At 43.8% G+C, this 27,630-nt stretch overlaps 1 protein-coding gene across 5 annotated transcripts in view; it reads right to left on the bottom strand.

Moving 5' to 3' along the window:
- The window catches only part of C7H2orf88 (chromosome 7 C2orf88 homolog), a 38,836-nt gene that overhangs the window by 9,410 nt on the left and 1,796 nt on the right, over positions 1-27,630 (bottom strand). For 2 of the 5 annotated variants that reach the window (XM_054210321.1, XM_054210319.1), the window contains 3 exons: positions 17,552-17,632; positions 7,784-9,879; positions 2,451-2,620 (listed from right to left, as the gene is read on the bottom strand). The gene's annotated coding sequence lies outside the window, so the exon portion shown is untranslated. Of the gene's footprint in view, positions 1-2,450; positions 2,673-2,943; positions 3,072-7,783; positions 9,880-17,551; positions 17,633-27,630 lie in introns of those variants that run through there. The other 3 variants (XM_054210320.1, XM_054210322.1, XM_054210323.1) reach the window with 3 other exon arrangements.

Here is a 27,630-nt window from a genome sequence, read left to right on the forward strand (position 1 = left end):
CGCAGAGCTTCTCAGAAGCTCTGTCTGCAGGAAGCTTTGCCAAAATTGAAGGAACTCAACCACAGAAATTAGTGAGAAATGCCTTGGTTCAGAGGAAGGAAAAGCTAATGGTCATGGAGGAGATCTGAAACTCTCCAAGAACCCGGACCCAAATACAAAATAATGCTCAGAACTGGTGAGTAAATAGAGACAGGACATAACAAATGGGTATGACGTTTGTAACATAGATGTGTAGCTGCTCCCTTGCCCTGCATAACATGGAAAGATATTGGATCAGCACATCTTTCAGCAAAGCCCACAGCTGTTGCAATTATCACCCCACCCCCTATATGTATTAGCTGCAAATCTATAGCCTGGAGAAGACCCCTACAAATATTTTCTCCACAGGTGGGAAAATGCAAGGCGTACCACCAAAGGCTGTCAGAGAGCCCCTCTGAGTCGCACACCGAGGTTACACAGCTTGAAAGCACGGCGCTGGGTCAAATGAAGCAGCCTCTTGGTTGATCACAACGCTGTGATACCGTTTTCAATGAACTAAAGCAGAAATTGGTATTTTCCTATATACAGCACAGAACTTCTATCCCAGTATGTCAATCGTGGTATCACACCCTACCTATTAACAGCCCACCTTCAGGAACAGTTAAAACATTAAGCTAGTTATACTCATGCAAAAACTTCGTATCTAGCCTTAATAAAGCATATTACTCTCCTCTACAGGTGCCAGCCAAAGACAGACTGATGCAGACGACAAACGGAGATGCACAAATCTTTACAAGCAAGAAAGCCCCTCCTTCTGTTGTCTCTGGCTGCTGCCCAGCCTGGGGATCCTGCCAGCCAGAAGTGATGAGCAGCAGCAGGTAAAACAGTGGATCAGTATCTCAGTCTGACAGGGGCGCGTTTTATTGTAGTATCTGTCACAAGATTCAACTACGAACATATGGAGCTGCAGATCATAAGGTATGAATGAGGTGCATTGCTTTGCTTTGTGATGCCCTTACAAAGGCAAAGGTCCCACTGGATTAACACAAATGAAAGTCAGAACGAAGGAGATGGCCAGGATCTGCCCAGGAACAACCAGAGACGAGTACAAGAAAAGCAGCACACACCCCGTTCTGTTCTTTAATCTCCATATACAGAAGCCAACTGTAAAACTGGGAATCAGAACTAGGAATGCAACAGAAGACCAAGTCTCACATAGGAATGCGCAGGAAAACACAACCCCACATTTTAAAATCACAACTACATCACTAATGATTGGCAGAAATCAGCTGAGGAGTAAGAGAACAAAATGAGAAGTTAATGACCAGATTCTCTGTATGAAAGCTGCCCAGAATCGTGAGAGAGAACTGCATCAGCCTTAAAAACCACTGTCTCACGGCTCTCCCCCGGTATTTGTTTTCTTGAATTTCATCGCTCCTAATGTGCCAGCTTCTACTTCTAACGGAGCTGCTGCCTTCGCGCCCGAGGAGCGGGGCAGCCGGCAGCCAGGCGAGGCAGTCGTGCCCCACGCAGCCTGGCAGCGCCACCGGCTCCCCCCACCCCCAGGACCCTGCCCACGGAACCACCTTGTCCCTGGAGACACGAGCATGGCAAGGCTCTACCCAGCCCCTCGTGTGACACATACAAATCAAAGTGATTTTTAAATATTTTCTCAGCAGAACAAAATGTTCAGAAGAAAATGAATCTGGATGTACTTAAAGGTTAAAAATACCACTTTGTTAAGACTATAGTATAAATCCCTGTATTTTTCCTTTTTTTTTTTTTAGTTACTATATTTAGAAACCTAATGTGGACTCCTACTTCCTGAACTATGAGAAAGCATGTGATGTTTCTGAATGTTTTACAATTTTTGCAGCGGCTGATCTAACACCACTAAACCTGTGTTTCACAAAGTGCCAGATCAAGGTAACCTTCCCTGTACAGGTCTGTGCCGAAGCTTGGGAAAGCTGAAGCATGGCAGAGCAGGGGCAGACAAGAAGCCCTCACACCACCTCGGCCAGCAAATACCAGTCTCCTGCCTTCCCCACAGCAGGAACGTGGCTTACAGAGAACCAGCCGCACCATTTACCTTCCCGCACTCCCTCACTCACATCGTTTTATGGGGTACTACCTCTTCTCAGGCAGCCCCACGGGTGCCCAGCTGGAGCACCACCTCTCTGTTTTGCTCGGTTTTGAGGACTTTATTGCTAGTGACCTCACTGCGAGATGACGGGAGGAGTAAGGGTCACTGCTGCCTGTCCTGAAAACCCCCACCTCAAAGCCCAGCTCTTCTTCCTTTCCTTGCAGCACGAGCGGAGGATGCTGAAGGCCAGTCCTGCCCATGGCCGTGGGTCACCACCCATTGTGACGCCTGCGAGGGGCCACGGCCTGTTCCTCCCGCAACACCGCGCCAGGCTACCATGGTCCTCCTAAGCAAGATGAGATGGGAGCAAGAAACCCGTCTGACATACCAGCACGGTGGGGGTGGTTTAAGTGCAAAGAGCATGTTGCAAACGCGGTCCCACCAGCACGCCTCCGGCCACCGAGGAGAAACTCCTGGAGAGGGATGCTCCTTCCTCCAAAGGTGCCAGCAGGATCAGGCCCTCGTCCCACCAACGCCGCGTCCTCCAGATCGCTCTCCCTGAACCACAGAGATGCGAAACCACCATCAAAGTCCATGCTGACAACAAACACTTCGGGGAACCTGCCCGCAAGCTCCCCCCGCCCAGCCGGCGCGCCGGGGGCTCCCGGCGGGCAGGGCCGGGCCGGGCCGGGCCGGGCCGAGCCGCCCGCTCCCGGCGCGCCGCCGCCCCGCCTCCGCCCCGCACCGACGGCACCGCCGCCCCCCGCACGGCGGGGACCTCCCGGGGGAGCGCGCAGCCGGCCCGGCCCCGCTCGAACTGGCACCGGTCGGGGAGGGGCCCCCCACCCGTCGCCGCCGCCGCCGCCGCCACTACGACTCACGTCGCGCCGCGCCGCTCCGCCGGGCGCTCTCCGCCCTCCCCGCGGCACCGCCGGGGCGGGGAGGCGCCGCCGCCACCGCCCCACCGCCCCGCCGGCCCCTTCGGCAGCGCCGCGGCAGCGGCCCCGACCTGCCGCCCCGCCCCGCGCCGCAGCGGCACCTGCCGCCCCGCACCGCCCGCCCCCTCCCTACCCCCGGGGACCCCCCCGCGCCCGGCGGGGCCGGTGGCAGCGGGGGCCGACGTGCACCGGCGCCGGGATGGGGCCTGCGGTTTAAAATTTAAAAAAAGGAAAAAAAAATCACGCAGGAAAATCGCCTTTCATTGGCTTCTCCTTCTTTTAAACGATGGGAAGCGCTTTTTAAGGACGGAGTTACCGTATAAAAAGCTCATGGCTATCGAAATCGCACATTTGGCTAATCCCTGTGACAAAACGCAGACGTGCCACAGGACGGGGAGCGATTCAGTGCTGGCCAGTGCTCAAGTGAAGGAAAGTGTGGGAAAGACTAGGGGCGAGGCCTGGGTGATGGTCCTCCTATTTTGTCCTGTCAGGCAGCATCAAATTGTGCGCAATGACAGAAAAATAGCAATTGTACCACAGCTTTTTAAGAAATGCCCCCACCCTGAAGGAAAGCTTCCTGAATGAAGGAGCTCAGCAAACTAAAATAACGCTTTTAATTTTTCTAAAATAAAAGCGATGCTAAAAATGAAATAAATATGTCTCAAGAGAGGCTGTGGGCAGATGTCTCGGGTAAAGGGTTCCTCCTGCCTTCGGGGAGCCTTGACATCAAAGCCATGGGGGCGCACCGTGGACATCGGTCACCTCCGTGAGGTTGCACTGGGGCTCACGCCTGGCTGGGGCTGGCCAGCAGCACCCCAGGAGGTGGCAGTGGTCTCCTGGTGGCAGCGATGACCGGCTCTGTGCTTCAGGACACGAAGCTCACGCTGGGCCCCAGTCCAAAGGCGGGGGTCTCAGGCCCCTTGGCAGAGGTAGCACTGGCTTTATACCCTGCTGCTGACCTGTGGTGAAGTCTTCCTATGGATTTAGGCCACAGTTTTATTGTCAAGTAGGTTTCTAACATATTTCCAGTTAGGCATTGGCCAGCCAAGCAATTTATTGCAACTCTACCAAAGCCAACAAAAACACCACACTGGTAATATTAGTAAAGAAAAATGCTATTACAAATGTAGCTGCTGGGTCACAGTGAGCCCATTGCACTGCTGTTACCAGGTCCTGGGGGGGCTGTGCAGGAGAGCCAGGGGCTAGACAGGCATGGAAAAACACATGCCACATCTCTCTGTGACTGGCAAACCCCACGCCCTCCTCCCTAGCCCTGAGCTGTGGGGCAGGGAGTGGGCAACCGCCCCTACACACCTCCACAAACAGCATCCAGCTGTTCATGGGAAGGGATCGCTGCCTACAGCTGTTGCGACCATTCGACAACAGCGTGCAACATCACACTTGTTACTTGCAAGCAGTCCATCATGAGCGTGAATTGAAAAAAATACATATTTTACTAATTACTGCCTTCGGGGTCCAGAGAAGGCATTTAGCTGACAAGTGCTGTGCGTGGGGTTTGTACGAGAAGCGTTTGCTGCATCATTTCACCTAAAGCACTAAGGGGAACCACGCCGCCCTTAGAGACCAAAGGGAGAGTTTCTGGGGCTGGGGTGCAAATGTTGGGGGGGTGATGGGATGGCACAAACCCTCCCCACAGCAGCAGTTCCCAGGGCAGGCAACCTCAGCTATTGGCATTGGCTCCCATTCTTTTCCCCACACCTGCGATTTTTAAGGGGTGAGTTCACCAGGCAGCAGTAAGCCCCTTGGGAGCTAAGCACGTGTGTGCAAGTGTTTGCAGGAGCAGGTTTTAGGAGCTTGACCCAAAGCCTATTAAAGCTGGAGGCACTATATCCTTTCATCTCGAGGAGCTTTGACTCGGCACCCGCTGATACGGGTAGATTTTGGTCCGTTGTTTTTATGACTGTTTTAGTTCTCTGGGTGGGTCGGGGAGCAAATCAAATAAAATCATAGCCCTGAGAAATAAAACGAGACAGAGTACTGGAAAGGTATGGTTGCCTTGCATTAACACAGTAGTATTATTACAACAATGATTTTTAAACTATATGCAAGCAGTTTTTAAATAAGACTTTCATAACTAAATTATGAATATTTTTGCAGTGGTTTACAAGCACTGTGGTCTTTTTTATTCTAGCCAGGTTTCTAATGCAAGGCTCCACTTTTAACCTCAGCTTTTGAGCGAGTGCAGTTCCCGTTGAGTCTCAACAGACGTGGGGCATGGGCTGCCTTCCTCTGCATGGCACAGGCTGCAAGTACATCAGCAGCACCCAATTTCATCACTTCATTACAGCCCAACAGCTAATAACGGTACAGTACTTGCGCACCACTCACCTGCCCGTGCCAGGACCCGACAACAAACCGTTTAGCCTGAGCAGCAGCACTTCAGTGTAAAGCCGGGGGGGACAGGGAGTTCAGGAGAGGGAGATATGTGCGATGAGAATTTCGAACCGGTATTTATTTCTGGGTGCCAAAATATACTTAATATTTTATTAGCTGTGGAGCATGCGAGACAGCTTATTATGTTTGGCTCAAGCAAAGCAGTCAGTCTTTTTAAATGCAGAGCATCCATCTGAAATGACTACCACCAGGCAGTCTATGAAATATTTAGCTTGTAAAGCATTTCAACGCGAAGGGCTGGGGCCAGACACAGGTGCTGTGATGTTGAAAACCCCAGTGCCCAAATCTGAGGTACCCCGTCACCCACTGAACGGGGCCGGGGGTCCCCAGGGTACCAAGCAGCCGGGGTGCAGGAGCCCCTGCTGCACACAGACTGGTTTGGGAAGGCACCGGCACCAAAGCCTTTCCTGGGACTCCGCTTCCCACATCGTGCTGCCTCTTACACCCGTCTCCCCTGTTTGAGTGGCTGAAAGCACTTTCCTATAGGGCTAGGGAAAGCACTCTCCCTCTGGAAGAAATAGTTTTGAACCAAGTTCGACGTTTTTGTTGTCATAAGATCTGATATTTATTATTAGCTATTTATTTATTAGCTATTTTTATTAGTTATTTACTTATTAGTTTGCTACATCTTCCTATAAAATAATCCGAATTCTCTAAACGCTTGGCATGCCCTGCTCTGCGTGCCCTTATTCACCCCGGCGGGCGACAACCACTTGGATGTCCCCAGAGTGATACAAGCATTTTCCGATAATAAGGTAAGTGCAGCATAAACACATTTGCAATGGGAGGAAAATGGCGCAAACTGAACCATGGAAGTTGCGGAATGGTGCTGCTGTTGGCATTGCTGGAACGGTAGCTGGATGCCGGACTACATGATAGCTATAGCTGCATTGAAGTTTCAGAGGAACTTGGGTAAGAAATTGCTAACCTACTTTTGGCGCAAAATTTGTCGCTTACCAACCTCTGTACCAGATGGCAAACTTTTAACGAGTTTGTCCAAGGGTGGCATTCAAAAAAGGGCTACAAAACTCCACGGAGGACTACTGGATCAGTCCAAATCCAACCGCCAGCTCAGTCCCTGGTCATCGGTTGCTGGCTGGACCACTTCATACTTTCTCCGTTTCCCAATTCATGTTATTTTTTTTAACATACATGCGTACACTTGTATTAGGGAGGGCTTTATTGAGGCACGTATTTCTAATTCAGTTGAAGATTCAAAGAAGGGAAGCTAGGACATGTGTCCTCTGCCCCAGTAGCTCCCCCCAGCGTGCCCACAGTCACGTGGTGACTCTACAAAAATCTATTTATATGTGCAGTAATCCACTAACTCTGTGGGTTGGAAAATGTTACGCAGTCTGAAAAGCATCAATATAGAGTATGAAGAGCTAAAAAACCCCAAAGTTTTCCCATCAACTAAAATCTCCTAACAATCCAAAAGCCTTAAAGTTTTACCCGACGTGCTCTGACCGCCTTGCAATAAGGTACTTTGGTAGAGTTTCAAACTCAAAACCATGAGGTAAAGTAGGTCTTCTTCACTGCAACCACCACCTTTATAGGCTAAATAATTGCTTTTTAAATAAATGCTCTTCTTAAAAAACTTTATGATGGGAAAGCTGTTCCTTTCCTCAGCTACGGATTTTTCCTCTCTTCTTTACCTAATTCTTGTCCATTATGCATTGCGCTTGTATTCTGCGCACAACTGAGATTTACCAAAGCCTTTTCTTAGAGCTCCTGTTTTCTTAAAATATTTCCTTTGTGTCTGCAACCGCGTTGATTAAAAGTAAAGAAAGACAAGTGTGATTAGAGTATGCCCAAGCATAGGCCACAGAAGTCACTCAGGGCTGCCCTAGTTTTCAACTCTGTTACTACAAAAGTACATGACAGTGGTGATTGCACATTGGCTCCAAACCTTAGGGCACAACATTGATTTCTAGACTACAATTATTTTTGGAACAGCTCATCCTCCTGCTCTTAAAAAAGGGTTTGATAGTTTCTAACTTTAAGTTCAGAATATAAATTAAAACCTGATTCCACTTTCTTGTATGAAGATATACTGAATATTTAAAATACGATGTTTAACCCATTGCTATTGATTTTTTTTTTTTGTTAATTGAATGTCCATATACTGCTATAGCTCAAAGGAGAAAAACAACATGAACCATCAGTATATTCCCTGAACTTTGCACGCATTAAGGAATCCCCAGCACTACGTGAGAATAGCTGGCTATTATCGTCAGTCTCCATCACGATTGCAATGAGATATTTGGAGGAAGACCTGTTGGGGTTTTTTTCCAAAAAAAATGGGTGAGATACCCCGTTTAGCAGCAGAACTTGAAGCCCGTGGGCTCAGTTCCGCTCCTGTACTTACACTTCAGCGTGTGCTGCTGTATTTCAGCGGATGGGGGCTGTGTTGCAATAATTCATTGCATCCAGTCAGTGACATCTGTGTGAAAACATTTGGAACTATTTAAACCACCTTATTTGCCAACTTTTCTGTGAAGACATATTATTATTTACTTAGTTGTCTAGATACTTAGAAATGTGCTAAAAAGTTAATTATGACAATATGCTATAAAGGCGTAATGAGATGTAATGTATGGGTATTAATTCTTTTCTCCCATATAACAACTATACTTACCAGTAATAAAGAAGAAACCAGAAGAGGGGTTATAAAATAAATTACACATTTCCGTACAGCACAATTTTTTAGCCAATTGAGTGTAATACTTGTTGGATTCTTTTGTTCCAACGGGTGGTAGCCATTGTTCCAGAAATTGATAGCAAGTTTGTAGTGGAAGTCTATTTGGGCAATTTTAGGAATCCTTATAACAAAAGTTAATTCACAAAACGCATCTTGGTTTTTTGATAGAACCTGTAATATTGTCAAGAATTTATATCATACTGCATGTCATTGAAATGCTGTTAAAAGGACCCCCATAAAGAAAATAAGTTGGTGGTTTTTGTAGAGCAGAGAAGACAAAGTTTACAAGAAAACATTAAGTCAGGGAGAGCCCACGGAAGCTTTTGTCCTCTGTTTTCTGCAAGGTAAGGCCTGAAAATGCTTTCCTTATTTCTGCTTTTTAGTCAGAAACCTGATGGATGTTTGTAATAAATCTCCTCTTGTCCATTGTCCATCAGTTTTGTACATCTCACATCTTACACCTGTGTTGAGCAGATTTATCAAGAAACATTGATAAGACAGAGTAAATATTAAATACTGAAAAACATAAGTATCTAACATAGGTTCCATCTTTTGTAGCACTGTTACAACAGAAAAAAGACGCTTCCATTGTAGCCTATATGTAGGGAGGTAAAAGCAGGACCAGAGTCTGGCCTAAGATTATAGAAGAAAGAGACCTCAGGGCTGAAGAAGGACACGGTACAGAACATTAATTCTGTAAGAGAAAGCATGGGTTTGATTAACATTTGGATTATTAGTTATACCAGATACAAGCGTATCTTTCCTTCCTTACTCCCAAAAACGGAGATACCTTTGTAACATAAAGCCTTATTTTATATAACTACATGCTCTAGAAGTGTAACTAAAAGAAAAAATGTTTTTAAGCCAAAAACCCCGAAGTACTCCAAATTCAAGACTTCTGTAAGTATCTGGTGACTGCTAAGAAGTAGTTTCACCTTACTGGATTCTCCCCAGTTGCTGTAAAGCTCGAAGATTGTTATATTGGAAAAGCCTAACGGTTTCCTCATGCTCCCGGGGCTCTTTGGGTTTAGTGTCCTACAACAGGGAGCGGCGCTGGTGGCCTGGGACTCTCTGAGTTACCCCCGCTCCCCAGAGGCCTCAAGTCAGTGCCCTCGAGTAAAGGCAGAGAAAGACACCTGAGGAATTCAGAAGCAGCCAAGAAATCTTTAAAAACAACTCCGAGTATTAATTCTCATTCGAGATGACAGTTTTCCAGAACAGTGGAATTTCTTCCAGCGGGAGGAGGTTGACGGTTTCAGCTAATGAAGACTCACTGGTGGTGAGCTCTGAGCTGGGCTCTGCGCTGACAGAGGAGTAAAGTGTGTTCCCCAGGGAATTACAAACACTGGCCTCGGTCTGTGGCTCATCTTGGTGCCATGGCAGTAACTCGGGTTTTTTAAGAAACCTTTCTCAACGATGGCTCCTTCTGTGGTGCGTACAGACGCCGGGCACTAAATCACCGAAGCAGCACTGCGCGTTCATCGTGAAGGAAAACCGAAACAGCAGCGATAAAAACTTCCCAGGAGCTTTGGGGAAAGAGGCAGCTGCACCGTTTGCTTCAGTCTGTCTATGACACTGGAGATGGTGTTTGGCAGACGGTTAGCGGCGAGTCTGAACGTAAGCTGTCTGCGAGAGGCAGCGTGGGCACGGGGCTTCAGCCACGCCAGTGGGCGGCAGCAGCTCGGGTGGGGTTTGCACCCAGCCTGTGCAGTCACACACGTACCTCCTTGTGAGCAGAGACCACCCGCACCCCCTGCGCGGTCCTAGAAAACATCAACCAGGAGAACAGCAAACACCAAATATTACTTACATTTCTGCTAATAAGGCAATATAGCAGCCAGAGAAATATTCCTAATTTATATGCGAGTCCTCTTTTCTTTCTTTTTTTTAATGAATATCTTAACGGCAGCAAAACATGAAGCAGGGGAGGACATGCAAACCGCAGCCCTGAAAACACCAGGCAGCAGCACAGCGAGGGGATTAACCAAACATGAGGCATTAGAATATTGCAAAGAGGATCAAAAGAGATTTGCGACTGAAAAGCCACCCACCAGAATTATAGTCAGCTGAGAAGCCAGCCAGACAGAAAACGGGTAAATCTTTTACATTTAGATTTCTCCTAGAATAAACTCAAACTTTGGGATGTGCGCCGCGATAGGTCACGTCAGGCTTTCCTGCGACATGAGGCTGCAAACAACGCCATCTTCTTTCTAAACTGGAAATTATAGCTTTATGATAGTCAAATATTATCTGTCAAAAAAGCAAAATCACATCTAATACGGTCACTGATGCGCCAAAAGCTAAGAGCCCTGAGGACAGCAACAAAGCAGTAGCAGTACAAAAGTTGTTACACAAGAGGAAATATTACAGGGAAATAACAGGAATTTAAGGACCTAATCTTCCCATAACATTCCCTTTGCCAAAATAAAATTCACTCCCAGGGTTCCCAATCCAAAGGTACTAAAATAAAATATTAAATGGGAAATTGCTTCTAAGTGGAGATGGAGACACGTCGCTGCAGACAAAGCCATGGATCAGCAGAGCAGTGACACACCGAGATCCTGCTCCTCCAAATCTTGCAACATCTGTGGACATTAATGTCCTTAACATGAGGCAATGTGCTTCAGAAGAGCGTTGTACCAACATCTGTACCTTCAAATTTTCACGCTGAGATCACCATCATTATGAGCAACAACTAAAAAGGTTAACAAATATGAAACAAGAGTAAGAGGCTTTGTATTTGTCCTGGGTCTGGTGGGGATGGAGTTAACTTTCTCCATAGCGGCCCGTAGGGTGCTGCAGTTTGGATTTGTGGCTAGGACAGCGTTGATAACTCCCCAATATTGCGGCTATTGCCAAGCAGGAGTTGTACAGCGTCAAGTGTGTTTTCTCTCTTTCCCACTCTGCCCCCCCAGCGAGCGGGTTTGGAGGGACACGACCCGGAGAGCTGACCTGAGCTGGCCAAAGGCACATCCCATACCCTACGACACTGTGCTCGGCCGTACAAGCTCAGGAAAAGGAGGAGGAAGGGGAAACGTCTGTGGTCGTGGTGTTCATCTTCCCGAGTACCCCTTGGCCGTGCATGCTGATGCCCTGCTTCCCGGGAAGCAGCTAAACATCTGCCTGCCAGTGGGAAGTAGTGAGCAAACTCTTCTTGTGCCCCTAGCTTCCGTGTCACCTGATAAACTGTCCTCATCTCCATCCACAAGTCTCCTTTGCCTTCCTTCTCTTTTCTCCAGACCCAGCAGGAGAGGGGAAGGCGTGAGCAGCCAGGTGGGTGTTTGCCTATTGACTGGGGTCAACCCATCACATTATTTCATCCCAGCTTTGTTCAGAGTAAATCAGCTGCCCCCCTAAGAACTAATACGTTCCCCAAAATGTGCTCTTCATGTGTTTTTATGGACAAAGCTAAAGATGCTTAATGGGTATGTAGTACTTGTAGTACTAGGAAACCAAAACTGTAGTCCCAAAACTACCTTTGCCTAGAAGATGAGTTTCTGAACCCTGAGAAATTAAGCCATGCAGACAAACTTGTGAAAGGGTGGACTCCTGCTGCCACGAGAGCAGCTGTAACGTCTCTTGCTGTTTTGAGAGCCTGGCCCACTTCTCTCGGTTTTCCTTGAGGGCAGGCGCGTGTCCCCCCCTCACTTTAAGGGGCAGCTTTTGTTTGCTTTGTTGTTCAGCTGCCTGCCCAGCACAGGCAGCCCAAGGGGGACCACCAGAGACTCACCCTGCGGTGCAGCCCGAACCGCTCAGTGCACTAACGAAATGGGCAGAAAAATCGGCTCCTTCTGAGCAAATGGATTTTCAAATAGGAAATGAGCCAGAAGATACCTTGAAAAGACGCTGGGGTGGAAACTCCCTCAGAAGCTACATCAGGGCAAAGACAGGGGACTGACGGATACGGATGCCGAGGATGCGCATCCCTCGGGGAGATTTATGGGTGACTGAATCAGGGCTACTGCTGCTAAAGACTCTTTCATTTCCCTAAATTGCCTTGCTGGCCGAGATCAAACACTGTGTACTTTCTCTCATATACCAACACCACCTTTTCCAGCACAAATGTCAAATAAATTCCTTTATAAAGTCACAAAATGACTTCAGCTGTCACTGAAATGAGAAGATAAATTTGAAATTCATTTTCAGAAGAGCCTAATTTACTGACAAAGAACTGTCATCATGATTACCTCACAAAATAAATATTTTGATACCTACAGGTATTATCCAATACCCTAATGATCTAATTATCTCATCTTATCTGAGCTACTATACAATATATGATATCCTTTCCACTGTATCAAGAGGTTTTCAGCTGCATAATCCTAAAATCAGAGCCCTTGTACACAGTGAAATTTATGCCCATATATAGGTCAAACAGCAAGATGCAATAACAATTTTTTGTAAGTCATAAATAGAAATATTATCTATAACCACATAATGGCAAAGAAGAAAATAAGAAAATGGATTTCATTCATGGTATACATAGGCCCCCATAGCCCTGACTTTGCAATTTGATTTCAGGAGGAAAAATTAACCTTTAACATGGTACAAGGAATTTCTCTTGGGTGAAAAAAACCACTGCCTTGAGGACGCTGTAAGCATGGCAGAAAAATTAAATTGAAATAAATGTTGGTTATGGATGGTCTGTGTAACCGTTACTCTGTACTGAGAGATTCAACAGAGCGCGAGTGCGTGTTTCAGGAGCCCTTTTCTAGGATATGGTCTAGAGTTCTGCCTTCAAGTCTCAGTTTTCCCAGTTTCTAGTTAGTTTTATGATACCTGTTCCTACCTTAAATATAGCAGTGGAAAGAACATTTTAGTTGGATGACTGAGTTAGACAGCAGAAGCTTGCAACACATTTATTTCATTAAAGCAGAGCTTTGAATAAAAGCTAATTTTGATTGCACATAGAAAAGTTTTTATGACTGAAAAGACTCAAAATATTTAGTCTGATAATATGCATGATTCTAAACAACCCATTATGATCAGCTACTGCTAAAAAAACCTAAAAATTGAGCTGGTATGCCACTAGCATACGATTTGAACTAGTAAAGGGTTTGTGGAATAAGCTATGAGACAGGATAAAGCCAGAATTAAGACCTAGGTTTAATGGTCAGTGTTAATTGAGATCGTGCGTTCACCTTGGACAGGTGGTGGGTGCGCTTGTAGGTTTGGGACTGGCAGGGGCTGCTGGGGCTTGAGCTAGAGGAGAGGCAGACGGTAGAGCAACGATTAATGCCCACAAGTACACTGCCAAAATACACTGAGAGGTGATGCCTAAACACTGGCCTACAATCAGGGTTCAGACTGGAAAAAAAACCAACAGGCAAAATCAAGCTTATATGGGCCTGCCAAAAAAACCCCCAAAGCTACAGATTCTGTCACTGGAAGCTTGATGGTGGAGTTCTAATCTCCCTCCATTTTCCAGTAAGCTTTGGCTTACAAAAACGCACATCTCAGTTGGCATTAACTGATGCTGCCTTTGATCTCTGAGCAGAAATGTATACAAGAAAAATGTCATAAAGTAATATATAAGAATTAAACCTACCTGGCTCAGCCTTTGGCTCTTGCAAAGCACATTTTTCAAGAAGCATCAGATATCCTGTATCATATCAGTTTGGGATGTAGTCCCAAGTTTTAACAAGGTAGCACACACAGATACATAGTTTAGTACATATATATGTATGTATATGATGATCCAGTAGCTCATAAACATAAGAGCTGTCTTGCACTTAGATGCAGCACAATGTTATATGGTTAAGTTTTCTGATTTGATTAAGGAGTTAATATAGGAAAGGGAGACAAATGGATCACCAAAATAGTCTCAGGGAGACAAATGGATCACCAAAAATCTGCCAGGGCCACCCTATCTGAGGTGGTCTGCCAACAGCTTCATATTGGAAATTTGCTCCTGCTAACTTGAGTAACTTTTCACTCTCCTTCTGGCTCTCCTTTCTTCCCCTCGCCCCCAACTCTGCTTTTTGATGTCTGAATTGAGCATTGTTCATCTCGCGTGGTTCAGAGTTCAAGATCCTACTTGTATGCGGCATGACATCTTACTAGCTGGAAAAATTTAGTCAAAAACAGACTCTGTGTTGAGAGTCCAACAACTGGATGCAATTTCCACAGCAAAACTTGTGTCACTTAGCTCCAAAACAAGCCTGCATTTAGTGAACCAGAGGAGTCATTGAGTGGGTCAGCCAAGAGCTCACAAACACACACGGTCTGACAAATTCTTTTCAGCAAGCGTCAATAGTACACACAGACAGAAACGTGTTGCAAACCTCAGTTCTGAATCAGAGAGGATGAATCAGGATGAATAGCTTCAGCCAAATAAGAATATTTAGTATTTTTATCTCTCTCGTCTATGAACTGCATCACGTACTATCAGTAATTAAATAACTGCTTCATGCCTGCAACCTGTACCACTTGCCATCTCCTTACCTATCTGCCTCTATGCTTAACACACCTCTCGTCAGGGCAGCACCTTGGAACATCGTACATTTTGTTACCGCAACTATCCTCCGAGTGGAAAATTATATTTACTTTTTAACGGTGGGGAAACGAGGGACAATGAGAGGGGATGGGTAGGGAAGTTTGGAAAACGCGTAGGCTTAAGTGTGTGCGTGCAGAGAGGGGCTGTGCAGAGAGATCCGAGCTGGCTCTGACAAGCTGGGGTACGGCGCTGGGCACACCTCACTGCTCTGTGCCGCACCGCCCTGCGTTGGAGTGACAGCCGGGATGCGTCAGCTCGGTTGGGGTTGGCTCCGGTGGCTTAACACAGCAACCGGGCAGCCACATAGTCACTTGTATCACTAGAAAGAATAAGGTCTCCGTTTAACAATTAGTCCTTTTACTGCTGTTGGTAGCGGATGGGAAATACTAAATTGGTTTGTCCAAGGTCACCCAAACGACCTGGAGAACAGAACCAGAAAATTGCCTCTTCAGTTTGTCGGTCACTCCCTTGAGCAAGATTTCAAATAATGAAGAGGTGAATTCATATTTGCCTGAGTGAGTCACAGAATTATCGATGATTTCAGTAGAGCCAAGACCCAAGTTTTAAGGTATTGAAACTAAATAATCTTTCTTCATTGCCCAAACCCATCCTTTGAGCTTTGCCAGTCGTGTTTTTCTGTGCCAAAAGAACGATCCCAGGCCACTACAATTTGTTTATGGCAGTAAACAACTCGCTACCCAATTTATTATTGGTATGATTTAAATTAATAAAGGAGTTTGTAAGATATTTTTTTTTTCTAAAATCTTTTGACAGAATTGAATTAAAATATGCTAGGATAGAAACCTATTGTAAGTACAAATAACTTTGAATGAAGATGGATCTGTTGAATTTGCTTGTGAGATTCCCTGCACGCTTACAATACAAGCACTCTATTTCAAACAGAATGACAGCAACAATAAATTAATGACTTGTATTAGTGAATATAACATATTATTTCATGGCTATCACATCCACACTGTTATCACATCATGCTGTCATGACATTTGTTTGATGTTCATATAATGACACAATTAAGAAGAGAGCATACATCACCTTTTTATTAAAGTGAGGAAAAAAAAAAGAGAAATATCTGTCGCTTGGAAGATGCTTGTTTGGAAATGATTTTGAAACATTACCCCTCTCAGGAGAGGCAGCAAAAATATCTGTTCTATCATCTTACAAGAGTAGCCTGTGAGCCACGTTAATCATCTTGGACTTAAATTTATAACAACATGTGGAAGACTTGCTTCACTATTATTAGAAGTTGGAAATTTCGTATGTGTTCTTCGACTAATTTAAGGTTCACTTCTGCTTCGAACATTATACCCCAAGTAATAAGTGCTATAAGAGGTCATTTACATTCAGGAAATTATTTTTGGAAGAAGCTCCTGCTTGATGCAAAAGGGCAAAGGCCACTGGAACTTAAAGTCAAGCATCGGCTTCTTTTAGAGCTTGATCTACACAACCTTCGGAAGTCCCTATGATCTTCGAATTCAGTTTCAAAGGATTTCAGCAACACTGCCTTTGGAATATTTTGTCTTTACTGATATTTTGCCAGGTTTTATTAATTACTCATGGCTTTGTATATGTGCTCATTTGTGAATGGAATTGCACACAAGATTTGGTCTCTTCAAGCAGCACTGGGACTTTTTTTGAATCCTTATTATACTTCAAGTTCAGTATTGTTATTTTGTCCTTTGAAAGAAGAAAGCCATTTCATGCTATAAAATCTCTGCATTTGAATCTGTTAGTCTTATAGGCACGAATAAAGAATTTTGTCAAAAAATTTTTGCATCTCTTTGGATATTGATACAGCTTCTTTGTTCTCCCTAGCAGAAAACTAGAAGATTTTGTGCTTTCTCCCCCCTCCCAGTGGATTTCATGGTGTTAGACACGTTTGCATAGGCATGTGGATGCACTGCAATAGTATCCATACTCCACCCTCATCCCTAAAATCAAGACCCCAAAGACTCAGTGCCACAGCAGTCATGAAAAGATGTTTTGGAGGATTCTCAGCCACTTCTCAAAGTCATCACTGACTGTGAGTAAAGTGAACAAAGTCTGTTTATTTAAGCTCTGAAACTTTTTTTTCCCTTTCTCTTTTTCTTTAAATATCCTTCTGCCGCTCCTACAGTCATGCACAGAGCAGATGGAAAGTAAATTTATTCTAGCTTAGTTCCTGACTGCTCAGCTGTGCAGCAGCCAATATCATAGGTGGTGCTGTATACACCAAGTACCAGTAAAAATAATGGTTGCTTTTTCTTTTATCTTGTAAGTAAAGGTAGTTTTATGATGTCGTATAGAAAATCAAAGTTTATATGATATAATCTCACCTTTGAGAAAATTTGGGCTCACTGTTAAAGTACATTTGAGGGACGTCACTGATAAAAGTATTTAGTATTGTAATTGTCATCCCAGTAAACTCAAGTGCAATACTTAAAACTATTACATGATTTTAAAAAACTTAATAATGCATAGTTTAAGCAAATTTAACCTGTTCAAATTTCTTTTTGGATGCAAGAAACTTCCATGTCATGGAAGCAGCCAGAACCACCCAAAGTGGAACAATTTAGCATTGCTTTTAAGAGCTGCGCTTCTCATGAGGTTCGACTACAGCTAAACTAGAAGCGCTTTGGGGAAAAATACCTTCACGTCCTGCCTTCCAGTCAAACAGCCGCGTAGAGCAGACCGTTCCGCTGGGATTACTGAGTACGCAGCCAGGCAGAAGGAAGAACTGAATTTCTTGCAAAGCTTACAGGCGTTTGTGTTTATTATACTTTTGTAAAAAAATTGTTATTTTTTAAAGAGAACGCCACTGTGAATAGCTCGGTTAAAAACTTCTGTTCAATGTGCAGGTGTTTTTTGTAACTTCCAAATACCGGAATGGGTAAATAAAAGTCCACTATAGTTTATCTACAGCTGTATAATCAGTACGTTACCTTGACTGAAGTATTGTAGACATTTGTAGAATATTGTTGATTACTCTCTGTTAAGAGAAACAAACTCCTCACAGCGTAGCCCTAGAAAAGGGGAAAAAATGATACAGGGCTAAACCACTAATATTGAAAAAGCAGAGCTATTTACTGTAGAAAAGAAAGAACATGATAATCTATCTAAAGGTATGCATGGAAGAGAGGAGGCAGATAAGAAACTGCTGTTTTCTATTTCTCATAGAAAAAGTACAACAGACCGTGTAACGGAAAGGAAAGGAAAGGAAGGAAATTCCATAGTGATAAAAGGAGAAATCTCTTTACTTATCTCTTTACGTAGTCAGCCCATAGGAGATGCTACCACTATAGTGGATTCAGAACACCTAGATTTACTGTAATGCGCACCTTAAAGTTTGGAAAAGATTTCTGATCTCATGCTTTGACACTGAAGCCAGTCCTTAGTCTGCTCAAGGTGCAGAGCTGCGAGGTGGCAGGTTATTTTGCAGGCTTTCGGAGATTTCTTGAGGATTATACCATTTCCTGGTCCCTGTGACTGTGGTAAAGGAAATGAACTTTACAGCAGACCTGAAGGATCTGGTTGTGTGCTAAATACATGCATGTTATCTCTGATTTCACAGCCTCAACCAAAATTGGTGGATTAGTAATTAAACAGCAGAAAACAGAAAAGCACATATTTCACGGAACACACAGTTTAATGACGGTCTCACTGGAAAACAAAAGAAATCGGTGAAAACCAGAGAAGAGAACGGAAAGACAAGAGGGGGAACAGGGATTCAAGAAGCACAGTTTGAATTCCCTGTACACCTCTGGGTATAGCCACGCGAATGTGATGAAAAACACGCCCATAAATATTAAGGAACTAGCTATTAGTAGGCGCAGAAATATAAATTAACTGAACGTTAACGCTTAGGACACCGAATGGCTGAATTACATCAAGAATACAACCCTGACAGTCAACAATGAGATATTTAAAAGATATTTGCATTATAGCTTTACAAAAGCAGAGGAAGCTTACCAGGCTCGTTTGAATCGGAATGAAAATAACCTGAATTCTTGGGTCCTGACTGATTTGGTCATACAGATGCAAAACCTGCTCTGGAGGCACGCGGCTCCTCTGACGGGCCACAAGAATTGCCCTGAGCCTCATTAGCTTTCTTATTGATTACTACTCGTTAACAAGATTTGTGGTTTATTGTGGTTCTCTTGAAACACCTGCTCTTCTTCTGATCATTTGTAGAATGCCAAAAGAGCTTTTCCAGAAAAACCCCAAACCAAACCCCCAAAATATTTTGTGATGGCTGCTGCTATGGAAGTTTGTGAACAGAGTTATCTGGACGCAAACCGCGACAGATATTTCAACGTTGTTGTGGGAGGCAAACAAACCACTGCAGATAAGATAAAACCAGTTGAGCTCTTTAGCCATGTCTCAGAGCCAACCTCCAACACCAGCTGAAACAAGGCAGCGCCAGTGCATTTGGGCAAGCTGGTTCCAGCTCCTCACCTTTCCCCTGCCTTTGGCACCCGCTTTGTGCCTCTCGGGAAGAAAAAAGGTGAGGAAAGTTGCTCCCAAGGCAAAGCTCAGATATACGCCTTATCCTAAGAGGAAATCTAGCCCACCCCCTCTGACCCTGCTTAGAACTTACATGACACATTCAAGCTCAGTCCGTTGCTGGAAGATGAAGAAATGTCTGTTTAACGTCACCGCAACCTGCGGCTGGAAGGAAAGTCGCTGCCATTGCTGTGCTCAGTAGCCATCCTTCAGAAAGCAGGGAGCTGCGGAATGCCTGCCAGTCTCCCCTCACCCTCCGCTAATTCCCGTGATTAGGAATGCTTGCGTTGCGTGTTCTTGTGTTGTCTGCTTTTATTGAATGAAAAACTCCCCAGGGACCACGCTGCGAGAAAGCTGAAGTGAAAAAAAATCCTCGTGCCCTCGGCTGATTTTTGTTTTTCTGTATGGATGGAGGAAAGGCTTGGCTGGGCCACCATAACCCTAAAGCAGTTGCTCCTTCTTGTGTGGGAGACCCTTCAGCATGGCTCCAGTAAGTGTGCCATTGCCCTTCCTTCCAGCACCAGCATCCATCCAGTCACGCTTTGGTCCCAATGCCTTGAAGTCACCTTCCTAACAGAGAAGGTATATGGGAAAGGTTTGCTGTGGTTTATGTACTGTGCACGGCAAACGCGCTCCTTCGAGAAGAGAGAGGTTCATAAAGCATGATGGATGTCTTGCAGGAACGACATATTAATAGCAGTAATTAAAGAGCAACTCTACCCCAACGACTGGCTCTAATGCAGCAGCTTAGAAAGATGGCTATTTTTGAGGAAGGAAGGGCCTCTCTGTAAATGCTGCAAAGATTCAGGGCATTGTAGGACTCTTATCCTAGATAATGTAACAGAGAACAGACATCATACCTAGCTGTACGGAGAAATTACTGACGGTGGCGACTTCCTCACTATCTATAAACCACGGACGACACCGTTATACTGAAAAACACTTTTTGATTAGATTCTCTCTTGAAAATCAAAATTAAATTCTGTGCTATGCAGTGGTGGTTGCTGGTATTATACAGGGTCCCCGTGAGTTTGTACTTGCTGCATTGCCCTGTTTCGCTCTGGGCTAACACAGCTTGAGGCCTTCCAAAACAGCTTGTTGAAGCACAGAGCATCGTAACGCAAATAACATCCTTTCCAGGGTAATACGCTTCTTTCAGTGCTCACTATGACTCACAGTAGAGGCTACAAAATTGGCTATCAGTTCTCCTCTTTTTATTACACTTCAGTAGTGCTGAACAGCTGAAACAGAAAAACAAATTTAACCCTATACAGTAACGCTCAGATAATGAGCTGTAAATTTGATTTATGATTAATAGATTAGATTATTAACTTATATCAATATCAGCTGACACCAAATCCTAGCCTGGAAGTGCAAGAAGGTGTGCCTCTCACTAAATAATTAGCATTTCTAAGTACAACATTCTTCCTATATACACGACAGATATACATTTTATCCAATTCCATATACATGCTGAAATAAGTAATTCCTTCTCATCATTTTGATAGACCTTATTTCTTATAAGAAATACATACCATTCATTTTGTAGCACAATTCTGGAAAGTATTTAGTGACTTTATGGTCCTCCCAGCTAATGCCTGATTGATTGACGTGAGGGAAGAGACATAGAGAAAGGCAATCTCTTTTATTAAGCTGGACAGTGTAGTAAGAAAAAATGAGCAAACTTTTGAGCAGAGACCTGCTCTTTTTGTTGAATGTCCAATCAAAACCTATATATATATACACATATATTTATATGTACAGAAAACCCCTACAACTATATAAATACAAACATAATATTTTTAACACAGTTTAGGATCTAGTGCAGCAATTTCTCTCTACTGAGTTATTACTGGGATATTAAAATGTACCGCACAGCTTTCTCAGAGTTATTGATGTAAGTCATTAGTTTACATCAATCAAACTTTAGAATTAGCAAAGCAGCCAACTGCAAATTCAGTAGTAATTAATTAATTTTCCTTTCTTCTAGAGGCTTTGGAGAAAATGACAAAATGTTGCAATTTCCTAATGCTGAGCTACTTTGGTAATTTGTAGAAAGTATAATAAAGTAATTTGATATAGTCAATTTTATTTCCATTTTGCATTGCATTCCTAATTATATCATCCGTCCATTTTAATCAACACGCTCCAGAAAGCCTTAAAGGTTTGGTCAAACTATTACATTTTTAATTGATCATAAGCTTGGCTTTTGTATGCAGCAAGAGACTCTTTTCCTTGTTAAAACTTCAGAAACGATCGTGAGCCACTTGCTTGAAGTTCCTCAGATTTGTGTACTCAAAATATCCTGGTACAAAGTTCACTTGACATAAAAAAAGCTTTGTGCAGTTATCACAAAGTCAATAGCATACAAATTACTCTATATCTATTCATCTGAGTATCCTAGGAATATTTTTTTCTATTAACTCTTCCAGATCTACTCACTAAAAGCCATTCTCCGGTCTACATTAATAGGAGCATGCCTATTCCAGCTAATGTTACACCGGCACGCCTTAAAACTCAACTCTGAAGCAATGTAATATTTCAGATCTATTATATGAACTATGTTTTGCATAATCCTTTTGATCATTTGCATAGCCAGTAAAGAATATGAAAGCTTTACGTCATTTCCATGAGTATAGGGCATATATGCATTGATACAGTGATAGTCAGGCTCTTTGCTACAAGACTATGAAGAGTTAACTCCTAAGCAGTTCTTTATACCTGCAGAATGATAGAGGGGGTTCGCAAGTCTGTTGCTGAAGGTAAAAAAACCCCAAAGAGTCAATTCCTTTGTGGTTGATTCCTGTTTCTCATCAACTAGTTGGCTGATGCTGCCAATTAGCAGGCTGATGGGAGAGAAAAGCTTGCGAGTCCCAAGAAAAAAAACAAACCGCAAACTTGTAAATTTTTAAAGCGTCAGCCTTTAAATTGTGAGGAACTGGAAATGTCTGCTAAAGGAGCCAGAGACAATTCCCCAGGAGGAAAGGGCAGTAAAGCTAATGCTTGAGCCAGTATAGGCCGCTTTCCTTCAGTTGATGCTCTTCTGTGATGCTGCATAATGGAGCTCATAAATACAAAACATCTTTACCACATCGGCAGGGAGCAAACAACAAATCAGGAAAGATATAAAAAAGGAGAGGGAGTAAAAGCTGTGTTTCTTCTTCGCTTGGATGGCACAACCCCTTTGAACAGTTGCACTAGTACGTGCAACTCCAAAGCTACCTCACTTATTACAAAACTTATCATTTATGTTTTTCTCCTCCAAACGAGGATCAAAATCATCAAGAAATTTCACTCAGTCTCTGATCTGCTCTTTGTCTTCTAAAACCCTGAAGCAGCTTATATGACCTCCTGTCTCTGCATTATTTTGTAGGGGGTTTTGCCCAGACAACACCTGATTCTTTGGGGTCTTACTTCAGTAGAAACAGCTTCATCAGAAGCTACATCCTTTTGTGCCTGCTTTTTGCCATTACACACTTCTGTTATTAAATGACTTTGAAGGCTTTAATATGATGTATTTTATCATCAAAAATTACCTGTTTTAGTTTTTTTCCACAGGGTTTTTGCAAATTTAAATTACCAGCATTTTTAACAGCAGGGTTAAATCAGGTAACCTAGTTCTAAGCTGTCGATTAAACAACTTTGCTGATGAATATGCCAGATTCCAAGGCCACCTTGGATGACTATGGATCTGAATATCGTTCTTCGATTCCTTTGAGAATGTTATCACCACTTTCCATTCCATCGTAGAGGCTCTTCCCACAAATTAGCCTTTCTAAAACTGACTATAGATCACCGAATCGCAGAGTGGTAGGGTTGGAAGGGACCTCTGGAGATCATCTAGTCCAGTCCCCTGCCAGAGCTGGTTCACCTCGAGCAGGTGGCACAGGAACGCGTCCAGGAGGGTTTTGAATGTCTCCAGAGTTGGAGACTCCACCACCTCTCTGGGCAGCCTGTTCCAGTGCTCTGCCACCCTCAAAGTAAAGAAGTTCCTCCTCATGTTTAGGTGGAACTTCCTATGTTCACGTTTGTGCCCGTCACCTCTTGTCCTGTCCCCAGGCACCACTGAAAAGAGCCTGGCCCCATCCTCCTGACACCCACCCTTTAAGTATTTATAAGTGTTGATAAGGTCCCCCCTCAGCCGTCTTTTTTCCAAACTGAAGAGACCCAAATCCCTCAGCCTTTCTTCATAAGAGAAATATTCCAGCCCCGTAATCATCTCGGTAGCCCTTTGCTGCACCCTCTCCAGCATGTGGCGGAAAGGGAAGGAGAAGCTGTACCACAATTTTATCTTAGTCTTTCTGCTCGCTTGGAGCAATGACAGGAGATCAACTAAAGTGCACACCCTTGGGCAAGAACTGTGATCCGCATATTCCTAAATGAACTTTGTAAGTAGGAAAAACTGTCAGTCCTGTGTTGCTATGAGGTATGAAGTACCACCTTGCAAAGGAAAAGGTTGATATTACTGCTCTTTACTGGGATTTCATTAGTGGACGTTTTTGAAAGAAGTTTCATGGGCAAAATCATGTTGTGACATTTCTCATCGCCTCCTTTCTCTCGGTATGCATTTTAAACAGCCTGCCGCTCTCAGTCTGAAAGGTAATCTTCCTTTTTGTCTCAGGTTTAAAGTAGGTGCCTAAAAATGTCTATATAATTTGGCGCAACTGAAAATTCTTACGCTTATACAGAGTAGACAACATTTAGAGTGTTTAGAAGAAACGCCTTACAACTTCTGGATCTGTTTTGACTTTTGAAATATTTGTGTTTATAACACTTAAACATGGACCTAAACACTATATATAAAAACCTAAGACTAACACCTTTGCTGTGTGTGCAGAAATGCACAGTGTGAGTGTGGTTGGCCAATCCCGGTAGGTACGGCAGCAGCCAGGAGAGAACACCAATGTACGTTTTCAGTATCTATTTCATTGTGAAATAATTACGCTACATTATTATCAGCTGTATTACGGTGTGACTGATTATGTCCCACCTTAAAAGGAGTTCAGCAAATGTGTTGCCGCTGCAGATGCATGCTGCTAGAACGATGTGCCAGGCTTGCAATCCCGGAAAAGTGCTTTTATTTTAACCATTAGAATTCCATGTATTTATGAATTCACTGTCCCAAACACTAAGAGTTTTGGAAGATGTTACTTCAAAGCCAGCCCCTCTGCTTACAAAAATCAGAAGAGGAAAAAAAATGCTATTCGTACCCCTGTATATCACTATATTGCTGTGATTTTACTTGTCGCTTATAGGCAAGCGGGTACCAGGTGTTACAGGTTGTTCCCATTCCGCCTGTACCTATATTCCGTAGAGGCAAAACCACGGAGTGGGACCAAAGTGAAAGAGGCGCACAGGGAGGGCAGCAAAGGGGTAGTTTGGACGAGGAGCCAAATCCGTCCCGCAAACAGCTATCTTCTGATCAAAAAAGTTGATTAATTCAGTCTGTTATGGCACTGGGCAAGATTAAGCAGAGTCAAAGTTGCTGCATCCTGCAAAACTACATTTTTCTGCTTTTGTCAAGAACATCTGTTAGCTTTTAACCCATCGTGTATTTAAAAGAAAAAGAAAAAAAAAGAAAAGGAGGAAAAGGAAAATGACTCTTCAGCGCTGTGGCCCTCGTTTCCCAGCGGATGCCGTTCCCGAACACCCCAGCAGAGGACAGGCCACTCATACCAAATCTCTGACCTCCGGGGCCCAAAATCCCCTTCAAAAGAGTTGTGCCTGAGAGAGAACGCAAGCATTCTTGTAGCTAGTAATACCAAGACGAAGTATTTTGGTATTTCAAGCACTTTGATTGTGCAAATGCAGAAGTGAAACCTCTCCAAGTAGAGTAACAGCTCCTTAGCGGAATTCAAGGTTTCCCGTCGGCGATGCAGCGGCTGATGCAGCTATTTTAAAAGACATTGAAGATGAATGTCAGGATGAATGTCAGAAATTCTGAGTAAAAGCGTAAAAGCTACATCTTTAAAGAAAAGACAGCATTCTGCAGCAAGGGTAGAGCCTTTAAACAGGTATTTAACAGGGCTCTTTTATAAGATTTATTATAAGACTGGTAATTAGATGCCATAGCGAAGGCTACAGAATAAAATACCAAACACAAAAGAGCTCAGAAAAACTGGCAGCTTTTACTATAATTGCATCCTTCCTTAAATTTTTTTAATGAGCCTAATGGGAATATATTTTCCTGTCTGTTTCTAAAGTTCATTTCCATTAGTGTATCACGTTGGTTCTGGAGCAACACGAATTAACAAGTATTGGGATACGTAGGAGAGAAAAAAGCGACGGGGCATTTTTGGCCCGTTCCACAGGCACAGTTATGCATGGCAGCACAAAAGCTGTGGGCAGGAAGGAGATGGCCAGAAAGGCAAGAGTAAGCCAGAAGTTGAAGGGGACCCCATATGACTTCCCTGCCCAAGAGGTTCAGAAGAATCTCTTGGCCAAGCTAAGAGGTGCAGCAAGGGCTGAAGTTGCCACAGCACCAGTTTGCCATCAGTTTTACCTGTTTCTCCCGTTTTATCCATCACATGCTTACATACCATGGCTCGCGAGAAGCTCCTTAGCAGGTAGGACTCACTACTGTCTCCCATAGCTCCTGAGTTGAGTCATCCACCAGACAGAGGGACGTTTTGTCCTCATACTCAAACTGCAGACACAGACCCAAGCATACCCTGGGGGAGACCACTCAAAATCCCTGAACATCAGGGTTTTCCTGGGAAAACAACCTGAGAACAGGGGCTGAGAACCCCCACCCAGATGCCAGGGTACAGGGCATCCGTGCCCTGCCCCGTGCACACTCTTCTCCTCAGTGAAATACGCTCTCCGATACCTGGAACTCAAAACTGGTGAAAACAAGATGAACTTACTTATTTTTTTGGTAAGTTGCAGTAATTAAATGTTCATACCATCAAAATAAAAAAAATAAAGTTGACTTTCAGTAGCTGATACAGCACAACGTTTAGAACGTTATATGTGACTACTTTTCTAGGAAAAAAAAAAAAAAGTACAGCAGGGGACAAACTGTTTCAGGGCATTTGTTACAGAGCAAGAGTTCATACTACTTCCAGCCTTCATATTTTAGTTCATGGCAATAAGTTGAATTTTAAAAGTGGTTACTTTAGCCTTACAGTAGCTGCAGCTTTAGTTTTCATAACGTGATTGGGATGATGTTTTCATAGGCTTTTTGTTATTGCAAGATTTCTTTCTAGGTGTTTTATAGACATGACCTTATATCTGCTATGAGGTTCAAAGCAATGCATTTATCTTGCAATTCAAGCAGCTGGTAAGTTAAGGCAGCTGGGCTCATAGTTAAACACTTAAAAACCCTAACTCCATTGCATTTAATTATATGTCTGAATTTTTCTATTCAAATTTAACCAACCAAAATTACTTCACAAACATTATTCCCAACTTATTGCAGCTAAGTGAGAGATGAATCTGGCCCAAAAATATTTAAAATGGAATTTTCTATCCATTTCAATACGCTATTCTAGAAATCAGGCTTTGCGCTGACAACAGTGACAGAAAAGGTGACTCAAAGAGGATCGTCCTCAGTGGCTCAAGAGGAATGTTGTATCTTCCTTATAAAATAAAGCCGGGAGAGAAGCCAGCTGCTTCAGAGGTAGGACTTGACATCAATGTAAACAGCAATCACAGATTTGCAGTGCATTTCACACCACCTGATTTTTTCTTCAAGTGCTACCTTCGGAGGTAGAATCGATTATGGGAACTATTCCATTTAACTTAAACAACAGAAAAAAGCAGAGTGAATTTCTGGTCCTGCAGGCTGTAAGGATGTGTTTGGAAATCTAGCCTACAACAGGATGAAGTTGTCTGATTTCTGGCAGGGTTATAACCCATGTCCTTCTCCTTCCCTGCCATGAGAGCAGCTCCTCCATACCCCTGTAACTCTCCCTTTTCTCAGAAACGTCCTGGTTTCGTTCCATGTCCACTTGGTCCACCTCCAAAACAAGCTCAAATCCCATCCTGCTCCCTATCTGTCTTTTCTGGGTTGCTGGCCCAGCAAGGGATGACACACTGTAGATGGTCCAGAGCTATCAGCATGCTGACTAATGACGAAGACGCACAAGCTGATTGGCTAATTAGAGGCTGCCAAAAAGGATGGGTAATAGTTGGGCTCCGTTTGCCTTCTCCTCAGGGAGGGCATTAGTAATCTCCTTTTCCTCTACACAGTCACTGTTTTTCCATAAAACTCACAGTAACGCAGTGTCTTTGAAACCTCTATAGTGGTCAAATTTGTTGGGGGTGGATTTGGGGTTTTTTTCGTTCTTTTTTTTTTAGGTTTTCCAACGAGCACAAAAGCTGCTGGTGGAAGAGGGAAAGGAGAGAAGTTGACAGGTAGACAGTTCCTTTCCTTCAGAAAGGAACATTCTTACATTGCTTGATTTTGGGGGCCTGAGCCATGATCTTTGAATAGTTTGGGTTGGGAATACTATTCACTATTGGCAGGCACAGCGGGTAGAATGACACAAATCCCAAAGTTAATATTAAAATGCCA

Source organism: Rissa tridactyla, chromosome 7 (assembly GCF_028500815.1).
Source record: "Rissa tridactyla isolate bRisTri1 chromosome 7, bRisTri1.patW.cur.20221130, whole genome shotgun sequence".
In the NCBI taxonomy this organism is placed as follows: domain Eukaryota; kingdom Metazoa; phylum Chordata; class Aves; order Charadriiformes; family Laridae; genus Rissa; species Rissa tridactyla.